Genomic DNA, 23,210 nt, shown 5'->3' on the forward strand with positions numbered 1-23,210 from the left:
CCAGTTAAGATCTAGCTCAAATCTAAGGAATTTCATGCGATTCTACACCGAATCTTTACTAAATTTTGACCTTTTCAGCTAAAAACTCATGTTTACTTCATCCTTATTAAACTTCCTACTTTAAACAGTGGAATCTGGACCCATATGGCTGTAGACTTGATGATTAGTCTGGAGTCGGCTTGGAAATGGATTGTTGCCGGAGAAGATGGCCGGGGTACAGATTTCGACATGAACACCGTCAAGAACAGACACCTGGTCGGACGGGGTGATTCCCATCCGATCAGACAGGCTGAACATTGATGTGTTTACCATTGTCTCAATACCTACCATGTCGTCGCCGTTAAACTCGAAACTTGGAAACTTTACAATGTTGCAAAAGGAACAAGGTTATGACAATCGAATGGCAATCCGATCGGACTGCCGTCTGATCGAACGACCATCCGATCGAAGTAACACATGTGCCTTATCACCTTCAAATACTTAGATTATTTTTGAATCAGAAACTTTCAACCTTGGAACTTGCACACGAAGGGTCATTCGACCGAACGGTCATTCGATCGAAAGATCTGGTTTGAACACTTGGATAATCATTTTGAAAACTTACCTTGGATCGAATAACCATTCGATCGGATGGCGGTCCGTCCCAGGCACATATGTCATCCGATCGGATGGCCATCCGATCCGTTGACTGATCCGACACTTTGCAAATTCTCGTTATTTTATCCGACACTTACCTATCGTACTCTAATCAGGCTAAACCTAAAGAGCTCCCTTTAATCCAATAACAGTTTACTGTTAAGCAATCACTGTGAGTATACTCGATCCCTTTTCATTTTAAACTTTTGGGATGCAACATGTATTCTATGAAACTTGAAACTTGATACTTTTGAATCTAAACTCTATCCTATGTGTATGTGAAACTTGTGATTCTTGATTCTTGATTCTTTATGCTATGTGAACGTTTAATCACTGTGTGTAGTTCCGCCTTAACAATAGTAGAGCTAAGGAAGATGCACCTCCCCATTATTCTCGGGGGTATTGTTAGGAGGATTCTAGTTTTCCTTGAGTATTGGGAAAACACCTAAAGCATCAGGACACTTGGGCTATCACTTGGACTGTGAACACTAGCATGGCTGAAACTATTTTTATCATCTACATGAGGATATGAGTCTTTCAAATCTATATACTATATACTCAAACTTGTATACCCGCTGGTACGTTTTTGTACTGACTTTAATTTAATACATGTTGCAGGCTGATAGGTTGCTGGATACAAGTGAAATAAGCTAGGATTGATGCTTAGAAACTCACCTAGTTTAATCTATCAAACTTGAAACAATGTTTTGTTGCTGTATTTGATACTTCGGTTCTGTGTGATGTTTGGGACATGTTTTCATGAAACTTATCAATTACTATTGAAACTAATAGAGTTATGGAAACTCATGAGCAATCTGAACACTTAGAGCCACACCCCGATGTTTCCACCATCGGTTGGGGTTTGACAGTATCAGAGCCATAACTATAGGGAGTTAGGAAAAGTAGGAATGCTTTACCTAGTCTATAGTTCTAGGAATCTTGACTCTTATCTGTTGTTTAAGACTTATGCATTCTACCGTATCTGCTTCCTAGCAGTACATTTCCTGTTAAACTTACATGCCTTCCCTAAGGCTGATACAATATACACTTGATACCTTGAAAACACTGCTAATCAGTGTTTGTATTTTGCACGAGATTTGCCCTCAAGTCAGGAGTGACATCCGAACCTTGATGGGAAATTTTCTTATTATATTCTAGTAGGTCTTATATGTTGATAAGTGCCGACGCTATTAGGGTACGATGTTGTCAAGGTAGAGGTGAAACTCAAACCTTGATAACTAGTCCCACTCTTTGATTTTTATGTCTCGCCAGAGTCTCGGAATTCCCGAACAATTAGGAACGTGAAATGACTAAAAGGACGAATATCATTGGCCTAACATCGAGGACGTATTTGTCTAAGTAAGTCAAGACACGTTGCCTCAATTCGAAAGGGGTTCGAATCACCATTCCTCTACCCGGAACAATCCTATGTTTTATGAGCCTATCTTTTATGTTATCTTGATTTTTTATGAGAGGTTTTAAACTTGATCCTTCATTTGTTTTGAGGCTTTTTACACAAATTGCACGTTTGTGCGCAACCTAAAACGCTAATCTCTCAGGATCAAACTAAATTTACGAAGCTTTATTCATCATGTTAATCTATGTGGGAATCTTGATCGACTATGATACTACGTGAAGCTATCTGATGAATCAACGTGTTATTGTGGTTGTGAAACACTAAACGTAACACGACATAGAAATACGAGAGAGAAGTGACGTGTCTGAAACATGGTGGATACGCCACTGGTACTTCCTATATATAAGTGTTTCTGGCATGTTACCGAACCTTCGTACCACGCGCTAAGTGAAGTTCGTAGTTTTGTTGACTCGGGTTGAAGTTGTTGAATCTATTTGAGTAATCTATGTGAAAGTTTGTGATGAAATCTAATGTTATGGTTAGCGAACCATGACACCGATGACGAGACGGACGTGGCATGATTGAAGCATGGTGGATACGCCGTAGGTACTTCCTATATATAAGTGCTTCCGTCATGTTACCGAACTTTCGTAGCACATGCCATGTGGGGATTCGTTGTTTTGTGGACTGTGGTGAGAGTGTTAACGCTAATCTATGTGAATCTATTGGTCTAATCTATGTGAATCTATTTGGGTTAAACTATGTAAATCTACTTGGGTGAATCTACATGTGTATAATGATGATGATGAATGTGTTGTTATGTTTGGCAACTGCAACATGTAACATGACACCGAATATGAGGCAGAAACGATGTGACCGAAGCATGGTGGATACGCCGCTGGTACTTCCTATATATAAGCGTTTCTGACATGTTGCCAAACTTCGTACAACGTGCCATGCGAAGGTCGTGGGTTTGCGGTGTTGAATCTATTGGAAATCTATGTGAAACTTGTTGGAAACTAGAATCTTTAATCTACGTGAACCTTGTTGAATCTTGAGTCTTTAATCTATCGTGCGTGAATCTATATTGTAAGACTTTGTAATCTAGACTTATACGATCCTCTTGTTGGATCTTTAGATGTCTTCTCGCAAGCTATCCGACACTCTCAAGAAATCCAGGGAGAAGTCCCAGAAAAAGATGATGTCCTTCAAGGCCGACCAGATCGCTCGAGTCGTGCCAAAGATCGTCTCCGAGATCCATGGATCAAACACTCCTCCATCCTTTGGGGAATCGAAAGGTGAGAAGCTAAAGCCTACTAAGTTCAGCTACAAACATTTCGTCTCCTGCAAACCTAAGCCTTTCACGGGCAGTGATGGGGTGACCGCTATGTTCGAATGGTTCGACAGCATCGAGGTTACCTTCATTAACAACGAGTACCCAGAACACTTAAAGACTATGAATGCAATGGGAATGTTTCAAGGCAGAGCGTTGGAGTGGTGGTCAAATGAGAGAAACATCCGTTCGAATGAAGAAGCCTATGCTCTTCCACAGGCCGAGGTGCGTGAACTAATGATGCTTGAGTTCTGCCATCCCCATACTGAATCTCGAAGAAGAGTTCTGGCATCTGAAGCAGATTGGTGATGATAATCTGGCTTATACTACCCATTTCAAGCTGCTCAGCTTGATCGTTCCTCACTTGGTTTCTACTCCTAAGCGCATGATAACCAAGTACATCAATGGTCTACCTCCTGCTATGTGTGATTCTATTGAAGCAGCTCAGCTCGAAACTATTGAGGAAGTCTACCGTCTTGCAGCTAGTCTCAACAACAACCGCGTTTGTGATAAGTAGTTTGCTAACCCTGCTCCCTCTAAGTCTGCACATCAAGTTACCCAGCAGCCAAGTGGTAGCAAGAACAAAAGGAGAAAGTCTCAAGGTTCAGGGTGCAATGCTATTGTTCCTGCTATAAACCCTGCTGCTAAACCCGCCCCTGCTGCTGCTGTTCTAAACCCTCCTGCTCCTGAAGTCAAGAGGCAGTACACTGGGCCTTACCCCAAGTGTACGACTTGTAACTTTCATCATCTTGCTAACTCTGCATGTCATTTGTGTACCAACTGCAATCGCTATGGTCACACGGCTCCTTATTGCCGTCAAATCAACCCAACCCAACCAGCTCAGCAAGCCCCAGTTCAGGCAGCCCTACCAGCTCTTCCAGCTCCTCAGTAGAACGCGAGGCCAGTCAACGCTGTGCGTGCATGCTACAAGTGTGGGGACACTACTCACCTCCATAATCAGTGTCCTCAGTTGAACCAGGATCAACAGCCAGCTGCTCGTGGATGAGCGTTCAATCTTAATGCTAAACAGGCTCGTAACGACAATGACGTCGTTAATGGTACGTTTCTCGTCAATAACCTTTATGCTTCGATACTATTTGATACTGGTGCCGATAGAAGTTTTGTGTCCATAGAATTTGAATCTTTGTTAAACTGTGCACGCTCTAAGTTACCTAAGTAGTTTTCTGTGGAAATTGCCGATGGGAAATCTATTCTAGTTGATTCTATTCTCAGTGGTTGTTCCTTGACCCTTAACGACCACGTGTTTACTATTGATCTAATACCCATGCAATTGGGTAGTTTTGATGTCATAATCCGCATGGATTGGTTGCGTAAGAATCATGCGGAGATTGCTTGTCACGAGAAGTTTGTTCGTCTATCTCTTCCGTCTGGTGACATTTTGCACGTCTATGGAGACCGACCTTCTAGAGGACTGAAGTTGATGTCATGCACTCAAGCGAACAGGTGCTTACGTAAACAGAATTTTGCCTTCTTGGCCCACGTAGTGGAACAAAAGGACAAGGGAAAGAACATAAGTGATGTTCCAGTAGTGTGTGATTTCCCTGATGTCTTTCCTGAAGATCTTCCTAGTCTTCCTCCTCCTAGATTCGTTGATTTTCGTATCGATCTCATACCTGGTGTGACTCATATCGCCAAGGCTCCTTATCGACTTGCACCTTCCGAGATGCAAGAATTATCTAGCCAACTACAAGAACTGCTCGACAAGGGATTCATTCGACCAAGTACCTCTCCGTGGGGTGCTCCGGTGCTATTCGTCAAGAAGAAAGATGGTTCATTTCGTATGTGCATCGACTACCGTGAACGTAATAAGCTTACCGTTAAGAATCATTATCCTCCCCTCGTATTGATGATCTATTTGACTAACTACAAGGCGCGTCGTGTTTCTCGAAGATTGACCTTTGTTCTGGTTATCATCAGCTTCGTGTTCTCGAAAATGATGTACCCAAAACCGCATTTCGCACTCATTATGGACACTACGAGTTTGTGGTTATGCCTTTTGGATTGACCAACGCACCCGCTGTGTTCATGGATCTCATGAATCATGTTTGTAAACCTTATCTTGAACATTTTGTGATAGTCTTTATGGATGATATCCTTATTTATTCTAAAACCAAAGCTGATCATGCTCGTCATTTATGCTTGATGCTTGAACTTCTACGTGGTGAAAGCTTGTATGCTAAATTTTCTAAGTGTGAGTTTTGGATCGACGAAGTGCAATTTCTTGGTCATGTCGTTAGTAAGCAAGGTATTCATGTTGACCCTTCTAAAATCGAAGCTGTGAAGAATTGGAGTATGCCTAAATCTGCATCTGAGATTCGTTCTTTCCTAGGATTGGCGGGTTATTACCGCCGATTCATTTCGGACTTCTCTAAAATCGCCGTACCTCTCACTTCGTTGACTCAAAAAGAGAAACCTTTTGCTTGGGGTCCCGAGCAAGAGGAATCCTTTCAGACTCTTAAGACCCTTTTGTGTAATGCTCCTGTACTTACTCTCCCTAATGGGAATGACGACTTTGTGGTATATTGTGATGCCTCGAATTATGGCTTGGGCTGTGTGCTCATGCAGCGGGACAAGGTTATCGCTTATGCCTCTCGACAACTCAAGATACATGAGAAAAACTATACTACTCACGATCTGGAGCTTGGGGCAGTTGTGTTTGCGTTAAAGATCTGGCGACACTACCTGTATGGTACTAAGTGTGTGGTTTTCACTGACCATAAGAGCCTTCAACATATCTTTAACCAGAAAGAACTGAACATGTGACAGAGACGTTGGGTTGAATTGCTTAACGACTAAGACTGCGAGATTCGCTATCATCCTGGCAAGGCGAATGTCGTGGCCGATTCTCTTAGTCATAAGGCTCATGTTAATATTATTCGTTGTTATCCTATCTCTAGTGATCTCCATGCGTGTATTCGTGAAGCTCAGTATTCGTCAGCTAATGAAGGTAGTCTATTTGTTGAAATACGTGGTGCTACTGTGGATCAACTCGAAACTAAGTCTGATGGACTTCAATACTATCTGAATCGCTTCTGGGTGCCAGATCGCGACAATCTCCGTGAGCTCATTATGAATGAGGCTCACAAGTCCCGTTACTCTATTCATCCAGGTGCTGATAAGATGTACCATGATCTGCGTATGACTTATTGGTGGCCTGGTATGAAGAAGGACATTGTTGCTTACGTCTCAAAATGCCTTACTTGTACTAAGGTTAAGGCTGAACATCAGCGTCCTTCAGGACTCCTAGAACAACCCAAAATTCCCGTTTGGAAATAGGATAGCATCGCTATGGACTTTATTACCAAACTACCCCGTACACCTACTGGTTATGATAGCATTTGGGTGATCATTGACCGTTTGACCAAATCCGCTCACTTTCTTCTTATTCGTGAAGATTATAAAGTGGAGAAACTTGCTCGAATCTATACCGATGAGATTATATGCCGTCATGGTATACCTCTCGACATAATCTATGACCGTGATGGTCGTTTTACTTCACGTCTTTGGCAAACCTTTCAATCCGCTATGGGTTCTCATTTGAATCTTAGCACAGCCTTTCATCCTCAAACGGATGGACAGACCGAGCGTACTATTCAAACCCTAGAGGATATGCTACGTTCTTGTGTCATCGACTTTGGTGGTAATTGGGATGTACATTTACCATTGATTGAGTTCTCGTACAACAACAGCTATCATTCCAGTATTCAGATGGCTCCTTTCGAAGCTTTGTATGGTTGCAAGTGCCGATCTCCTCTCAGCTGGCATGAGGTTGGTGAAATGCAACTTACTGGCCTTGAAATCATTCAAGAGACAACGGATAAGATTCTTCAGATATGTGATAACTTGATCAAGACTAGGAGCAGGAAAAAGAGCTATGCGGATAAAAGGCGCAAGCCTCTGGAATTTGATGTTGGTGATCGAGTTCTGCTCAAGGTATCTCCCTGGAAGGGAGTAGTTCATTTTGGTAAGAAGGGAAAGCTCGCTCCTCGCTATGTGGGTCCTTTCAAGATACTCGAAAGGATTGGTAAGGTGGCGTACAGACTCGACCTACCACAAGAACTAAACAATGTGCATCCAGTGTTCCACGTATCTAATCTACGTAAATGCCTAGCCGACGAGGAACTGCAGGTTCCCCTCGAAGACTTGCAAATAAATGAAGCTTTACACTTCGTGGAGAAACAAGTCGAAATCATGGATCGAGGCGCCAAGCGATTGAGGCGCAGCAAAATTTCCATCGTCAAGGTCCGATGGGAAGAAAAGCGTGGCGCTGAATTCACTTGGGAGCTCGAGAGTGAAATGAAGACCAAGTATCCATAGCTCTTCGAGCAGTCATCCTCTTAGATTTCGGGGACGAAATCTCCTAAAGGAGGGGAGACTGTGACGCCTGTGTCCCTAAACTTTTAGCTATGGTCAGTTTTAGTCCCTGAACTATGTGAGTCTTGACGCTTTGGATACTTGTGATACTTGAATCTTAAAATTTGGTGAATCTTAATTCTATGAGACTTGATTGTTTAAGCTATGATACTTTATGCTATTATTCTAGATTCTTGATACTTGATTCGTGAGACTTGATTCTTGATACTTGATATTTGGAAGCTATATTCTTGATACTTTGGTGCATGACTCCTGAGACTTGTGAAACTTGAGACTTGGTTGAACGAGAGACTGGAGACTTGTCATTGGCGGAAACTTGGAAACTTGGAAACTTGGAAACTTTGTGTTAATGATATAATTTAGTTATGTGATACAATTATACAATAATACGCAACGCAACGCTAAATCTAACTCGCAAAATGAACCAAAGGCGGGGAAGTGGAAAGGAAGGGATTGGCTGAATGGCAATCCGATCGGATGACCATCTGATTGGAGGGCCACTCGATCGATCTGCCATCCGATCTAAATTGTAGGATCGCGTGCTGACCCGAAAGAGTCAATCGGAGGTGTTCTAATCCGTTTCAGGTGCAGAAAACAAGAAACGGACATGGAAAACAGCTTGTTCTACTAAATATTGCCTTGTATATTGATTTTACAGCTATTACAAGTCAAACGGCACTTCGGCAGCAGTTTGGTACCGGAAACAAGATCTCTACTACTGATTTCGCTCAGCATCTATTTATAGGGGTAGGGGTTTTGCCCCTAATGACATACAAACCAGTTGGAGCAAAATCAGCATGTATGCTGATTTCGCCTGAAATGGCACAAGACACCAGGAGCGAAATTACAAGATGATTTCGGGCGAAATCACCAGCTGTGCACCTAGGAGCGAAATCAGCTTCTAATACACACACATTCTCCTATTTTTTCGTACAACGTGCCCTGATCTAACATTCTAAGTGTGACAACTGTGATATATAATCATCGTATTATGTAAAACAATGTCCGTTATCAATAAAACAATATGCTTTGGTGTTATTATGTGTTTTTTTTTCGGTGTTACTATATGTGCAATTGTGTTTATTAATTTTACAACTTGATTCGATACTAATTTCAAGCTTTAAATTACTTTCTAGAAGGTTATACGCAAACTGGTGCTTAAACGCAATCAGTTTAAAGCAACATACACTCCGGAACTGTGACGTAAGCCAAACATACCCTAAATATCCCTTACATAACTTAGAAATAAGTTTCGAAGGATTCGGTATGGCGAAAACATGTTTATTTGAACTAAAGAACTAATTACGACAAAACTGCGAAACGAACGTTGGTGACCGCCCGGATAATATTTAAATCCCACAAATATTCTATTATGATTAAAATCTTATTTTAATCAGGTTCGTGTTGAAAAATAAATTAAAACGCTTAAAAACTTTATTTTTCAAGTTTAAGCGCGTACCGTGTGTTCCTACGCGACACAGTGCTTATACTGCAAAACACAGGCAACGCAGCAAACCTAGGAATATACCAGGAATATGCCAGGAATATGCCAGGAATATGCCAGGAATATGCCAGGAATATGCTAGGAATATACCAGGAATATGCCAGGAATATGCTAGGAATATACCAGGAATATGCCAGGAATATGCCAGGAATATGCAAGGAATATGCTAGGAATATACCAGGAATATGCCAGGAATATGCCAGGAATATGCCAGGAATATGCCAGGAATATGCCAGGAATATGCTAGGAATATACCAGGAATATGCCAGGAATATGCCAGGAATATGCCAGGAATATGCCAGGAATATGCTAGGAATATGCTAGGAATATGCTAGGAATATGCTATATGGAAGGTCTATAAATACCACCATACCATAACTCCATCATTCCACACTCAACACTACACTCCATCTCTCCCTCTCTCTATCTTAATCTTCTTCATATCTTCAAGTCTTGTTCTTGAAGATTCAACATCCTTTCTAGTAAACTTCAAGATAGTGTGAAGATCTAAGGTTGTTCCCAAGGTGTTGTCAAGTGAATACAAGCTTCCTATCATCCCATAACTTACTTGAATCTTGAAGGTATAACACTTATATTTAAATCATACCTTTGGTTCATAGTTGTTCTTGATGATTTGAAGTTTCTCTTGAGTCTTGGGATTTTCACTAAACTTGAAATCTAAAAGAAATGGGTCATGAAACAAATAAAAAAAAATGATGGTGTGTATACATATGTATATAACCATACATATATATGTGTGTATATGAGTTTGAGTTTTGAGCTTTATTTTGATAAAGTACTTGTTTAAGTGTTTCATGTTCTTGAATGATGGAAAAAAATGCAAGTATTTGGTGATTTATGTATGATATGTTAAATTTAAATTACTTCAGCAAATAAACCTAAAAACAACACATATTTGATGCATTTAGATCAACATAAAATGTTGATGCTATGTTAGTATGCTTTAGGCACTTGTACATGAAGATACATTTCGATTTAAAGCTCAAGAAATGGTAAAAAGGGGTTGTATGGCAAAAATGTTTTAGATCAGGTTATAAACACTAAAAATGACATTATTTAGTGTATTATAATGGCATGAAACTTTGACATAAGTTTGATAGCTTTGCGTGTTGTACATATAGCTTAAAAAGTGGTAAAATATGTGAAATTTACATGATTTATGTGCTTTACTTAAGACCTGCACTATCATGAGTATAACCATTATTTTATTCAATAAATAACATGGGTTATGTTAAAATTTCAAGTCGTTTCGATTTGGGATGGTTCGGGTAATGTTTGATGCAAAACTATGCGGTAAAACGGTTAAAAATCGCCTTTTCGGAGGACTTTTACAAAACTTTTTTAGATCAGTAACCAAACTGATATTTTTGGTATAAAAACAAGTATTTTAACTTATATTAAGTTTACTTAGTGTTCGGTTAGTCATACGTGACTTCCGATGCTCAAAAATGTTACCGAAACGCTAAAATAAGTGTTTTTCGACATAACTATAATGGGTTGGTCATGAGTAAATTTTATGTGTTACAATGTGCTATGTGTTTTATAATATGTGTATGATGACATGATAATACTTGACAAGATTATTTGTTTTACGCTTGAGTACATATACGCGAATATACCAAAATAATCAAAAATAATAACTTTTCAAGGAATCTCAAAGTTATGTGAAAATTCTAAGTATCGGAGAAACTTCGTCATTTTTATGAATTTTGTTTATTAAACCATTCTTATTTAATTTAGGACAAATAAATAATTTGAGGGATTGTGTTAGCATATAAAAACGCACCCAAAGGTGAGTACATAGTTCCCCTATTTTACTGTTTTCAATTGTTTTGGGGTGATTCATATGTATCAAAATGATTTCGATGTTTTAACGATGGTTTCACAACGAGTAAGATGGTTTATATTAAACTAATAACGATTTCGATAATGTGAACGAGCTTGTTGGTTGTAATTACATAACAAATGACATTCATTAATTTCAGCCAAACCGACCAGTATTAGGTTATGGTACCATAGGATCCGACAAATCCCGTTATCAGACTGGACCCATGGTTATGTGTGGGTTAGGTGGGTAACGACCGAATCTGATGATTGTTAACTTACCCTTTGGTGGTTTGTTAATACGAGAACAAGTGGAACGATGAACGAGTCACAAAGGTTTGAATGTTGTTAACGAGACGACCAAAAGTAGTTTCACAATCTAAAACGAGAAAGATTTAAACGACTAAAGAGATGTTTAACTAATTAAACGATCTGGGTAAACGATTGGAAGCGATGTCACACAAACGAGGTTTTCGAAACGATATAAACTATACGAATTTTATTACGAAAATGATTTACGATTTGGTTTACGAAAAGCAAATGTTTTGGGTAAAGATTCATGGTCTCAAGGTTTACAAATTATAACCAAACTATTTTGATTCGGTTATTCATTTTACGATACAAATATTTAACAAAAAAACAAGATTTCTAATGTCGATTAACGAAGTTATACGAGTTATTTCGACATGCAAACGAGCCATGAATCTGACACTCACGCAAAACCTATGTACTCGCCAGCATTTCTTTGCTGACTTTGTTTTTACATATGTTTCAGGTGAAGTTGCTTAGTGTTGATTACGAATAGGAAGCATGCTCACTTAGGACCGGACGAGGCCTTAGTGATTTAATAATGACATTAGTCTATGTTTGATTTGCTTTTTTAACTTAAGACAATGTTTAATATTTAATGAAATGAAACTCTTCGTATCCATGGTTTGAAACAATAATTCTGTTACAACACTCCCCGGCGTTTCCGCCACGATTTGTCGTTTTACGTGGTCGGGGTGTGACAGAAGAGTGCATAACTCCATCATTCCACACTCAACACTACACTCCATCTCTCCCTCTCTCTATCTTAATCTTCTTCATATCTTCAAGTCTTGTTCTTGAAGATTCAACATCCTTTCTAGTAAACTTCAAGATAGTGTGAAGATCTAAGGTTGTTCCCAAGGTGTTGTCAAGTGAATACAAGCTTCCTATCATCCCATAACTTACTTGAATCTTGAAGGTATAACACTTATATTTAAATCATACCTTTGGTTCATAGTTGTTCTTGATGATTTGAAGTTTCTCTTGAATCTTGGGATTTTCACTAAACTTGAAATCTAAAAGAAATGGGTCATGAAACAAATAAAAAAAATTATGGTGTGTATACATATGTATATAACCGTACATATATATGTGTGTATATGAGTTTGAGTTTTGAGCTTTATTTTGATAAAGTACTTGTTTAAGTGTTTCATGTTCTTGAATGATGGAAAAAAATGCAAGTATTTGGTGATTTATGTATGATATGTTAAATTTAAATTACTTCAGCAAATAAACCTAAAAACAACACATATTTGATGCATTTAGATCAACATAAAATGTTGATGCTATGTTAGTATGCTTTAGGCACTTGTACATGAAGATACATTTCGATTTAAAGCTCAAGAAATGGTAAAAAGGGGTTGTATGGCAAAAATGTTTTAGATCAGGTTATAAACACTAAAAATGACATTATTTAGTGTATTATAATGGCATGAAACTTTGACATAAGTTTGATAGCTTTGCGTGTTGTACATATAGCTTAAAAAGTGGTAAAATATGTGAAATTTACATGATTTATGTGCTTTACTTAAGACCTGCACTATCATGAGTATAACCATTATTTTATTCAATAAATAACATGGGTTATGTTAAAATTTCAAGTCGTTTCGATTTGGGATGGTTCGGGTAATGTTTGATGCAAAACTATGCGGTAAAACGGTTAAAAATCGCCTTTTCGGAGGACTTTTACAAAACTTTTTTAGATCAGTAACCAAACTGATATTTTTGGTATAAAAACAAGTATTTTAACTTATATTAAGTTTACTTAGTGTTCGGTTAGTCATACGTGACTTCCGACGCTCAAAAATGTTACCGAAACGCTAAAATAAGTGTTTTTCGACATAACTATAATGGGTTGGTCATGAGTAAATTTTATGTGTTACAATGTGCTATGTGTTTTATAATATGTGTATGATGACACGATAATACTTGACAAGATTATTTGTTTTACGCTTGAGTACATATACGCGAATATACCAAAATAATCAAAAATAATAACTTTTCAAGGAATCTCAAAGTTATGTGAAAATTCTAAGTATCGGAGAAACTTCGTCATTTTTATGAATTTTGTTTATTAAACCATTCTTATTTAATTTAGGACAAATAAATAATTTGAGGGATTGTGTTAGCATATAAAAACGCACCCAAAGGTGAGTACATAGTTCCCCTATTTTACTGTTTTCAATTGTTTTGGGGTGATTCATATGTATCAAAATGATTTCGATGTTTTAACGATGGTTTCACAACGAGTAAGATGGTTTATATTAAACTAATAACGATTTCGATAATGTGAACGAGCTTGTTGGTTGTAATTACATAACAAATGACATTCATTAATTTCAGCCAAACCGACCAGTATTAGGTTATGGTACCATAGGATCCGACAAATCCCGTTATCAGACTGGACCCATGGTTATGTGTGGGTTAGGTGGGTAACGACCGAATCTGATGATTGTTAACTTACCCTTTGGTGGTTTGTTAATACGAGAACAAGTGGAACGATGAACGAGTCACAAAGGTTTGAATGTTGTTAACGAGACGACCAAAAGTAGTTTCACAATCTAAAACGAGAAAGATTTAAACGACTAAAGAGATGTTTAACTAATTAAACGATCTGGGTAAACGATTAGAAGCGATGTCACACAAACGAGGTTTTCGAAACGATATAAACTATACGAATTTTATTACGAAAATGATTTACGATTTGGTTTACGAAAAGCAAATGTTTTGGGTAAAGATTCATGGTCTCAAGGTATACAAATTATAACCAAACTATTTTGATTCGGTTATTCATTTTACGATACAAATATTTAACAAAAAAAACAAGATTTCTAATGTCGATTAACGAAGTTATACGAGTTATTTCGACATGCAAACGAGCCATGAATCTGACACTCACGCAAAACCTATGTACTCGCCAGCATTTCTTTGCTGACTTTGTTTTTACATATGTTTCAGGTGAAGTTGCTTAGTGTTGATTACGAATAGGAAGCATGCTCACTTAGGACCGGACGAGGCCTTAGTGATTTAATAATGACATTAGTCTATGTTTGATTTGCTTTTTTAACTTAAGACAATGTTTAATATTTAATGAAATGAAACTCTTCGTATCCATGGTTTGAAACAATAATTCTGTTACAACACTCCCCGGCGTTTCCGCCACGATTTGTCGTTTTACGTGGTCGGGGTGTGACAGAAGAGTGCATAACTCCATCATTCCACACTCAACACTACACTCCATCTCTCCCTCTCTCTATCTTAATCTTCTTCATATCTTCAAGTCTTGTTCTTGAAGATTCAACATCCTTTCTAGTAAACTTCAAGATAGTGTGAAGATCTAAGGTTGTTCCCAAGGTGTTGTCAAGTGAATACAAGCTTCCTATCATCCCATAACTTACTTGAATCTTGAAGGTATAACACTTATATTTAAATCATACCTTTGGTTCATAGTTGTTCTTGATGATTTGAAGTTTCTCTTGAATCTTGGGATTTTCACTAAACTTGAAATCTAAAAGAAATGGGTCATGAAACAAATAAAAAAATGATGGTGTGTATACATATGTATATAACCGTACATATATATGTGTGTATATGAGTTTGAGTTTTGAGCTTTATTTTGATAAAGTACTTGTTTAAGTGTTTCATGTTCTTGAATGATGGAAAAAAATGCAAGTATTTGGTGATTTATGTATGATATGTTAAATTTAAATTACTTCAGCAAATAAACCTAAAAACAACACATATTTGATGCATTTAGATCAACATAAAATGTTGATGCTATGTTAGTATGCTTTAGGCACTTGTACATGAAGATACATTTCGATTTAAAGCTCAAGAAATGGTAAAAAGGGGTTGTATGGCAAAAATGTTTTAGATCAGGTTATAAACACTAAAAATGACATTATTTAGTGTATTATAATGGCATGAAACTTTGACATAAGTTTGATAGCTTTGCGTGTTGTACATATAGCTTAAAAAGTGGTAAAATATGTGAAATTTACATGATTTATGTGCTTTACTTAAGACCTGCACTATCATGAGTATAACCATTATTTTATTCAATAAATAACATGGGTTATGTTAAAATTTCAAGTCGTTTCGATTTGGGATGGTTCGGGTAATGTTTGATGCAAAACTATGCGGTAAAACGGTTAAAAATCGCCTTTTCGGAGGACTTTTACAAAACTTTTTTAGATCAGTAACCAAACTGATATTTTTGGTATAAAACAAGTATTTTAACTTATATTAAGTTTACTTAGTGTTCGGTTAGTCATACGTGACTTCCGACGCTCAAAAATGTTACCGAAACGCTAAAATAAGTGTTTTTCGACATAACTATAATGGGTTGGTCATGAGTAAATTTTATGTGTTACAATGTGCTATGTGTTTTATAATATGTGTATGATGACATGATAATACTTGACAAGATTATTTGTTTTACGCTTGAGTACATATACGCGAATATACCAAAATAATCAAAAATAATAACTTTTCGGGGAATCTCAAAGTTATGTGAAAATTCTAAGTATCAGAGAAACTTCATCATTATTATGAATTTTGTTTATTAAATCATTCTTATTTAACTTAGGACAAATAAATAATTTGAGGGATTGTGTTAGCATATAAAAACGCACCCAAAGGTGAGTACATAGTTCCCCTATTTTACTGTTTTCAATTGTTTTAGGGTGATTCATATGTATCAAAACGATTTCGATGTTTTAACGATAGTTTCACAACGAGTAAGATGGTTTATATCAAACTAATAACGATTTCGATAATGTGAACGAGATTGTTGGTTGTAATTACATAACAAATGACATTCATTAATTTCGGCCAAACCGACCAGTATTAGGTTATGGTACCATAGGATCCGACAAATCCCGTTATCAGACTGGACCCATGGTTATGTGTGGGTTAGGTGGGTAACGACCGAATCTGATGATTGTTAACTTACCCTTTGGTGGTTTATTAATACGAGAACAAGTGGAACGATGAACGAGTCACAAACGTTTGAATGTTGTTAACGAGGCGACCAAAAGTAGTTTTCACAATCTAAAACGAGAATGATTTAAACGACTAAAGAGATGTTTAACTAATTAAACGATCTGGGTAAACGATTGGAAGGGATGTCACACAAACGAGGTTTTCGAAACGATATAAACTATACGAATTTTATTACGAATATGATTTACGATTTGGTTTACGAAAAGCAAATGTTTTGGGTAAAGATTCATGGTCTCGAGGTTTACAAATTATAACCAAACTATTTTGATTCGGTTATTCATTTTACGATACAAATATTTTACAAAAACAAGATTTCTAATGTCGATTAACGAAGTTATACGAGTTATTTCGACATGCAAACGAGCCATGAATCTGACACTCACGCAAAACCTATGTACTCGCCAGCATTTCTTTGCTGACTTTGTTTTTACATGTGTTTCAGGTGAAGTTGCTTAGTGTTGATTACGAATAGGAAGCATGCTCACTTAGGACCGGACGAGGCCTTAGTGATTTAATAATGACATTAGTCAATGTTTGATTTGCTTGTTTAACTTAAGACAATGTTTAATATTTAATGAAATGAAACTCTTCGTATCCATGGTTTGAAACAATAATTCTGTTACAACACTCCCCGGCGTTTCCGCCACGATTTGTCGTTTTACGTGGTCGGGGTGTGACACTAAGTCTAAGACTCGATACAAGACGAAGTCGACAGATGTATGCACTAACAGACTCCCCCTCAGATGTTGACGAGTCTTAAGTGTCGAGTCTTCGCATCTTCAGTCTTGATCAGTCTTCGGGCCTCCAGAATCTCTATCTATCTCTTGCGTCTTCAAATTCTTTCTCTAACAGACTCCCCCCCAAAATATGCTGGGATCAAAGTCTGACTTTTACAGCATCAGAATGGCAACCTGGCTTTACATAATCCTCAGGTATTGGAACCTGGCTCTCATCCAGCTCAGGAAATCCTGCACATTCTCTACCCAAAACATAAGATTCACAAGAATAAGATATTTAACAAATTATCAAATTGCATGCACCAACACTGACTCCTCTACAATCAATATACAATCAGATATTAACAGTGATCATTTAACAAATTTCTTTTTACCTAAAAACTTTTCAATCAAATTCTCCCAAACCTGTTCATCATGTTTAGTACTCGGAATTTTGAAAATCAGCTCTTCAATATCAGTTGTCGAAAATCTTTTGGATTTTTCAAAATTTTATGCTAAAACACACTGAAAATCTTTTTGAAATTTTGTGAAATAATCGAAATGAAATGCAGTAAAGAAATATTTACATACAATATTTTTTCGAGTTTGTGTAAGAGGATCATATCAGTTTATGAGACAAATCAACAACATCGTTAAGCTTTAAACATTTTAAGTTTTAAACGATTCACTTAGATTGTCAGTATACTGATCCACTTAAATTTTCACACAAAGTTCAACTATTTCGAGATACGAGATTAATGTCTTAAACACTTAAACTTATTCACGTGTCCCAACTCAGAATATACTCCCGTATCCAGATCCCAATATTCAGTCTTACAGGTGAGTATACCTAGATGATATCTGTAAGGGGTTAGGTGCGAAACCGTAAGAGCTCAGGTCAGAACTTCCGTTCAGCAGAGAGATGACGGCTCGACTTTTGGTGGGTCCCCTTTAGAGGATCTTTTTTACAACAGCAATGACTATCAATTTTATTGTTTCATCGATTTGCTGAGGGCGGTGCTTTTTCAAGCATTTGCAGAAAGTATTATTCGGGGACTAGGTCAGTACTTCCATACAGCAGAAGTCCCGGGATAATACCCCAGATATCACTTAGCATAAAGACCTACTATCTCAGAAAGAGGGACCTTTCAAACAAGATTTCGGGGGTTACCCATATATCCGAGAGATGTTACCCACGAATTAAGCAAGTTTGAAATTTATGTTTATATCTCGTCACAGTCTATTAAATGTGCAAAAACCTACTGACACATCATCAGTGAGACCGTTTATCACTATTTTAACTCTCCAATTCTTTAGCATGCCGTGATCGTCCACTGATGTACTATCATTTCCTCTTTTATATAACAAAACTCATTTTTCATTTTATCATGTTTTTGGCTTTTTCAAATTTTTAATGTTTTTGGATTTTCTGTGAAATATTTACTCCCCCTAAAATGCAAACATATTAAAGAAAAATTGAAAACAAACTAAACTCTTGACCCACTTCAAAACAATCATGAAAAACAAACTATACAGAAACTTGACAACCAACATCGAATCGCATCAATTCACCATCCACTAGGCATAAACAATCAGAACTCCCCCTTTCAACAAACCATTTTCTCATTTAGATTTCAAAACACTTAAGTTTGTTTTAATCAAAATGATTTTTTCCGGAAAATGAATTTGTTTTTACCACTTGTTCAATACGGGGATGTGGTTCATCATCTTGTTCATTTGTAATCATGTATATTAAATCAAGTACAACTTAATATCCCTGATTTACCATATGCAATTAAGCAACCCCTGTACCACTTGAAGAAAACAAACTACCAACTGTAGGAATATCACATCTACACAAACATTTTACCAATCAGAGTGCCGATTCCTGCTTCGCACTTACCAACCTGGAAGCTCTGGCGTAGTCCTTCAACCTGTAAAATTTTAACACTATCAAAAACTTTCATACAACCTCTTTAAATATGAAAGATGCCGATTCCTGATCAACGATTACAATCTTGGGATCTCCGGCAAAGTCCTGTGTTTAATCAAACATAACATCCACCCAAGCCTGACCAGCCTTGGGTGATTTTGGAACACATCTGTCCCACCAACACTTTGATTTATAAAACTCTTTAGCACCCTTAACCTTCTTATCAACCATCTTCCCGAAAATATGCTTGACTTTCCCTTTGAAAGCTTTCTCAACATCAAATTATCCCTTATCTGCGAAGAATTGATTTGAGATCTCAACTTTTCCCACTTTCTTCATTAAATTTTCCTTTGACAATGGAGGAAAGTTCTCATTGTTCACTTCTGGAACGGAAACCACATCCTTTTTCTCAACCGATGACTCCTCTGATTTTATGGAATCAGATTCATTGTCAGAACTACTTTCTGTTTTCATAACCCACTTTTGTTTGTTCAAATCACCTTTTCTTTTGTAAAAATGTTTTGAACTTTCACCTTTTTTAGAACTTGAATTTTTAAACAAATTACCATTTTTCACCAATTGTTCTTTTCTATCAACCCAAATCTTCTCCAAATTGGAGTTAGAAAAAACTCCCTGTTTTTGGTAATTGGTCTTTGGACAATTCCAAGCTATGTGACCAATTTCTTGACATTTGAAACAGGTTCTTCTGTCAACTCTTTCAGCAAACTTTCTCACATTCTTCTTTACTTCAGCAAGAAACTCTTGATTTGACTGCTTCCAGAATGGTTTCTTCTGTTCATCCTCTGAGCTTCCTCCTGAAACAAATTTTGTTTTTGGTTTAAAATTTTCTGATTTTTATAATTTTTTGATGAACTAAAACCAAGACCTTTCTTTTTGAGATTACCATTATGGTTTGGTTTCTTTTGGAAATTATAACCACAACCGTAACCCATTTTCTTGTTTACTCTTTGTTGAATTCTTGAAGCGTAAGATTTAGGTTTTGCAGAAAGATTTAAATCTTTTATTTCAGAAATATTCATTTCTGTTGATTTGAAAACCTTTTTGATCATTTCAGTTTTAACACTTCTTATTGGGAATTCCTCATCAGAATATAATTTGTCTGAATCATTCAACGTATATGCTACTTTGACTGATCCGTCATTCAAATTCGATTTTGATAACATGAATTCTTTATTGTAAACCCTCTTAACCGGTGAACTCGGACTCTTCTTAGACGAACTCGAACTATCTGACATAGACTCTGACTTTGACCCGTCATCCATATCTAACACCTGATCGACAACTTTCTTAATTAACTTAGACTCATGATCAGTGTCAGACGCTGTGAATGTGACATCAATATTGTCTGGTAATTCACAAGTGATTTCAGACTTCAATTTGATGTTTAGAGCCTTGTCTACTTGTTCCTCGTTTGGTTTCCTGGGGGAATAACTCTCAAAGATAGGAGGCGGACATCTATTATACTTGACACCTTTTGTCTTCCCAGTATCCTCTTCTTTTTCTTTCTTCTTGAAAGCTTCAAGACCTGCAACAGTAGGATAAACTCGATCAATCAAATAATCACATGTAGTATAACTCAAAAGTAATCGGTTAATCCTTTCACTCTCAATTTTCTCAAGTTCCAGCTCCTTCTTCAGCTTAGGACAATCTTCGATGTAATCATTAATGACACTTTGCTTTGTCATCAAAGTTGCACTCATTTTATCGTTTGCTTTCTCAATTTCTGCATTTGTTCTTTTCAACCCATCAACTGTCCTGTTCAGTACATCGTGTGACTCTTTCACGTACTTCACATCAGACAGTAAATCTTCCTTAATCTTCTCTAAATCAGCAATCTTTATATCTTTTTCTTCACAAACTTTGCATGACTCTGAACATTTCTCACAAGGCTTCGTGACTTCAACTACCTTTTCAACTATCTTTTCAACTTCAACAATCTTTTCGACTTCAACAATCTTCTCTATTTCGACAATCTTTTCAACAATTTTCTCAACTTCCACTAGTTTTTCGACTTCGACAATTTTCTCCACTACTTTCTCTATCTCAACAATCTTCTCTATTACATTCTCAGTGATTGCTTCAACTTTAGTTTCTACAGCTTCAGTCTTCTCTTTTTCATCAGCGAGTAGCTTTGCTGCTTTTAGCTCTCTCTGCAATCAAGCAATCTTTTTCTGATTCAGCATCTCAACTTTATCTGCATAGAAAAAATTAAAGCTGTCAGGATCAATACTTTTTCTACATTTATTAAGATATTCTTCTTCATCATCCGTATCAACATCACTTCCAAGATCTGGAAATATCGGAATTCTTTCTGACAATCCTCATTTTGATCCAGAATTCTGGTGACAAGTGCCACATCAGGTTTAGTTCCACTAGGTATATACTTGTCCAAGCTAAACCCCTGTGCAACAACCTCATCACTTTGATCTATTATCCCAAAATACGCTTTCCTATTAGCTTCTTCAATCATTTTCCCATGAGGTTGTTGACGGATCTGATGAAAAATAGACTTTTGATAATAATTGCTTTTCTCTTGACCCCCCGTTGATTCTTGATTTTTACACTCCCGTTTAAAGTGACCTTTTCCTTTACATCGAAAACAGGTAACCTTTGACTTGTCAAAACCAAGTGGAGAGGTAGCCATTCCTCGAAACTCGTCTCTGCCAGTAATCTGTTGAAATTTTTCAGCTCTCCTACAGGCACTAGCTAAACACCACTTCACATCCATCAGCTCAAGCTCTTCTGCATCGATTTGGTCGTAATCTTCTTTTGTGAGCATTGGATTACCAATTTTTCCAGCAATCAAACTTTCATAAGACTCTAACATGGCTACAAGAGATGCCATGTGTTGCTTAGCCACTTCAGGAGATAGATTTTGACCATTCTGAATAGTTAAAGTGACATTGCACTACAGATTAGTAGGATTTTGCTTTTGAGGACTAGGTGTATTGCTGTTTGGATCAAAGCTTGAGAATGATGAAGTATATCCACTACTTTGAGTTGTAGTACTTGCATTTAGACTTGCAGAACCATCAGCACTGAATGCAGTACTAATCTTTGGACTTTGACTGGGAGTGGCTTCAAACTTATTCCCACGATAATACAGACTGACATCTTGTTTTGCATTTGGATTCGTCATGATAGCTGTCTTTTGAATATCAAGCTCCTGTTCTTCAATCTTCTGGATAAACTGTGCCAAGTTTATACTCTCAATCTTCCTCATGAGTTTCACAATCATCAGATAAGTTCCCCATTTCTGTTGCGGTAAAGCTTCTGCTAACTTATGAACCCACTCATCATCATCTTTCTGAATATCCAATCTTCCCATTTCTAGAACCAGATGACAGTATTTATCTATGGTCTGCTTCGTGGTTTCATGCTCAAATGCAGTAAACATGTCAAACGATTTCTTCAATAATGCCTTTTTGTTTTTGATCATATCAGCACTCCCTCTGAATTTCTGAATCAAAGCCTCCCAGATCGATCTAGCTGTTCCGTTATGTTGAAATAACACAAAAATATCTTCTTTAACAGCTTGCTGAAGAATGTTGATCATCATTTTCTCACTTGTGTATTTCAGCTTGTCAGCTTCTATAAAATCATTAAAACCCTTTTCCAAACCGCGTTCATTCTTTGGCCTCTCATAGTCTTTTAACAGAGAACACCAAGCATCGAATCTGTAAGCTTGAACCTAATTCTCAAACCGGTTTTTCCATCCATGAAAATCCTCAATATACATCAACTTTGGTGGTTTCTGATGAGTACGCGTCTCATTCTCACTGTATACAGTCTCAGCAGCAGTGACAGGTGCAACCGGTGTTGCGAAAGCATTGTAAAACTCTTTGGCCATGATTTTGTAATACGTATTTCAAATGTTGGTGCACTACATCTGTTGATTTCGTCTTGGATCATGTTATACATTGTATTGTATAGATTAGGGCATGTTTTACGAGAAAACTGGAGAGTATATGTGTTTTAGCTAGTAGGTTCGCTTATGTGACATGTACGAATATGGGAACCTGTTAGGTTCGCTTATTTGGACATGTACAAATATGGGAACCTGTTAGGTTCGCTTATTTGGACATGTACGAATATGGGAACCTACCAATAGTATAAATACCCATAAGCGGATATTATTTGTAAGGTTCTGATTTTCC

The 23,210-nt window shown here is 37.2% G+C and overlaps 3 long non-coding RNA genes across 3 annotated transcripts; all 3 read left to right on the plus strand.

Moving 5' to 3' along the window:
* Nucleotides 1–9,603: 9,603 nt before the first annotated feature.
* Nucleotides 9,604–11,947, plus strand: LOC118480351. Its single transcript, XR_004862067.1, has 3 exons — nt 9,604–9,806; nt 10,987–11,038; nt 11,846–11,947. It is a non-coding gene; the product is annotated as an uncharacterized LOC118480351 (long non-coding RNA).
* Nucleotides 11,948–12,112: 165 nt separating this feature from the next.
* LOC118480352 lies at nt 12,113–14,439 on the plus strand. The gene is made up of 3 exons (XR_004862068.1): nt 12,113–12,298; nt 13,478–13,529; nt 14,338–14,439. It is a non-coding gene; the product is annotated as an uncharacterized LOC118480352 (long non-coding RNA).
* Nucleotides 14,440–14,604: 165 nt separating this feature from the next.
* LOC118480353 lies at nt 14,605–16,923 on the plus strand. Its single transcript, XR_004862069.1, has 3 exons — nt 14,605–14,790; nt 15,968–16,019; nt 16,826–16,923. It is a non-coding gene; the product is annotated as an uncharacterized LOC118480353 (long non-coding RNA).
* The last annotated feature ends 6,287 nt before the right edge of the window (nt 16,924–23,210 follow it).

This window comes from Helianthus annuus, chromosome 7 (assembly GCF_002127325.2).
Source record: "Helianthus annuus cultivar XRQ/B chromosome 7, HanXRQr2.0-SUNRISE, whole genome shotgun sequence".
Classification (NCBI taxonomy): domain Eukaryota; kingdom Viridiplantae; phylum Streptophyta; class Magnoliopsida; order Asterales; family Asteraceae; genus Helianthus; species Helianthus annuus.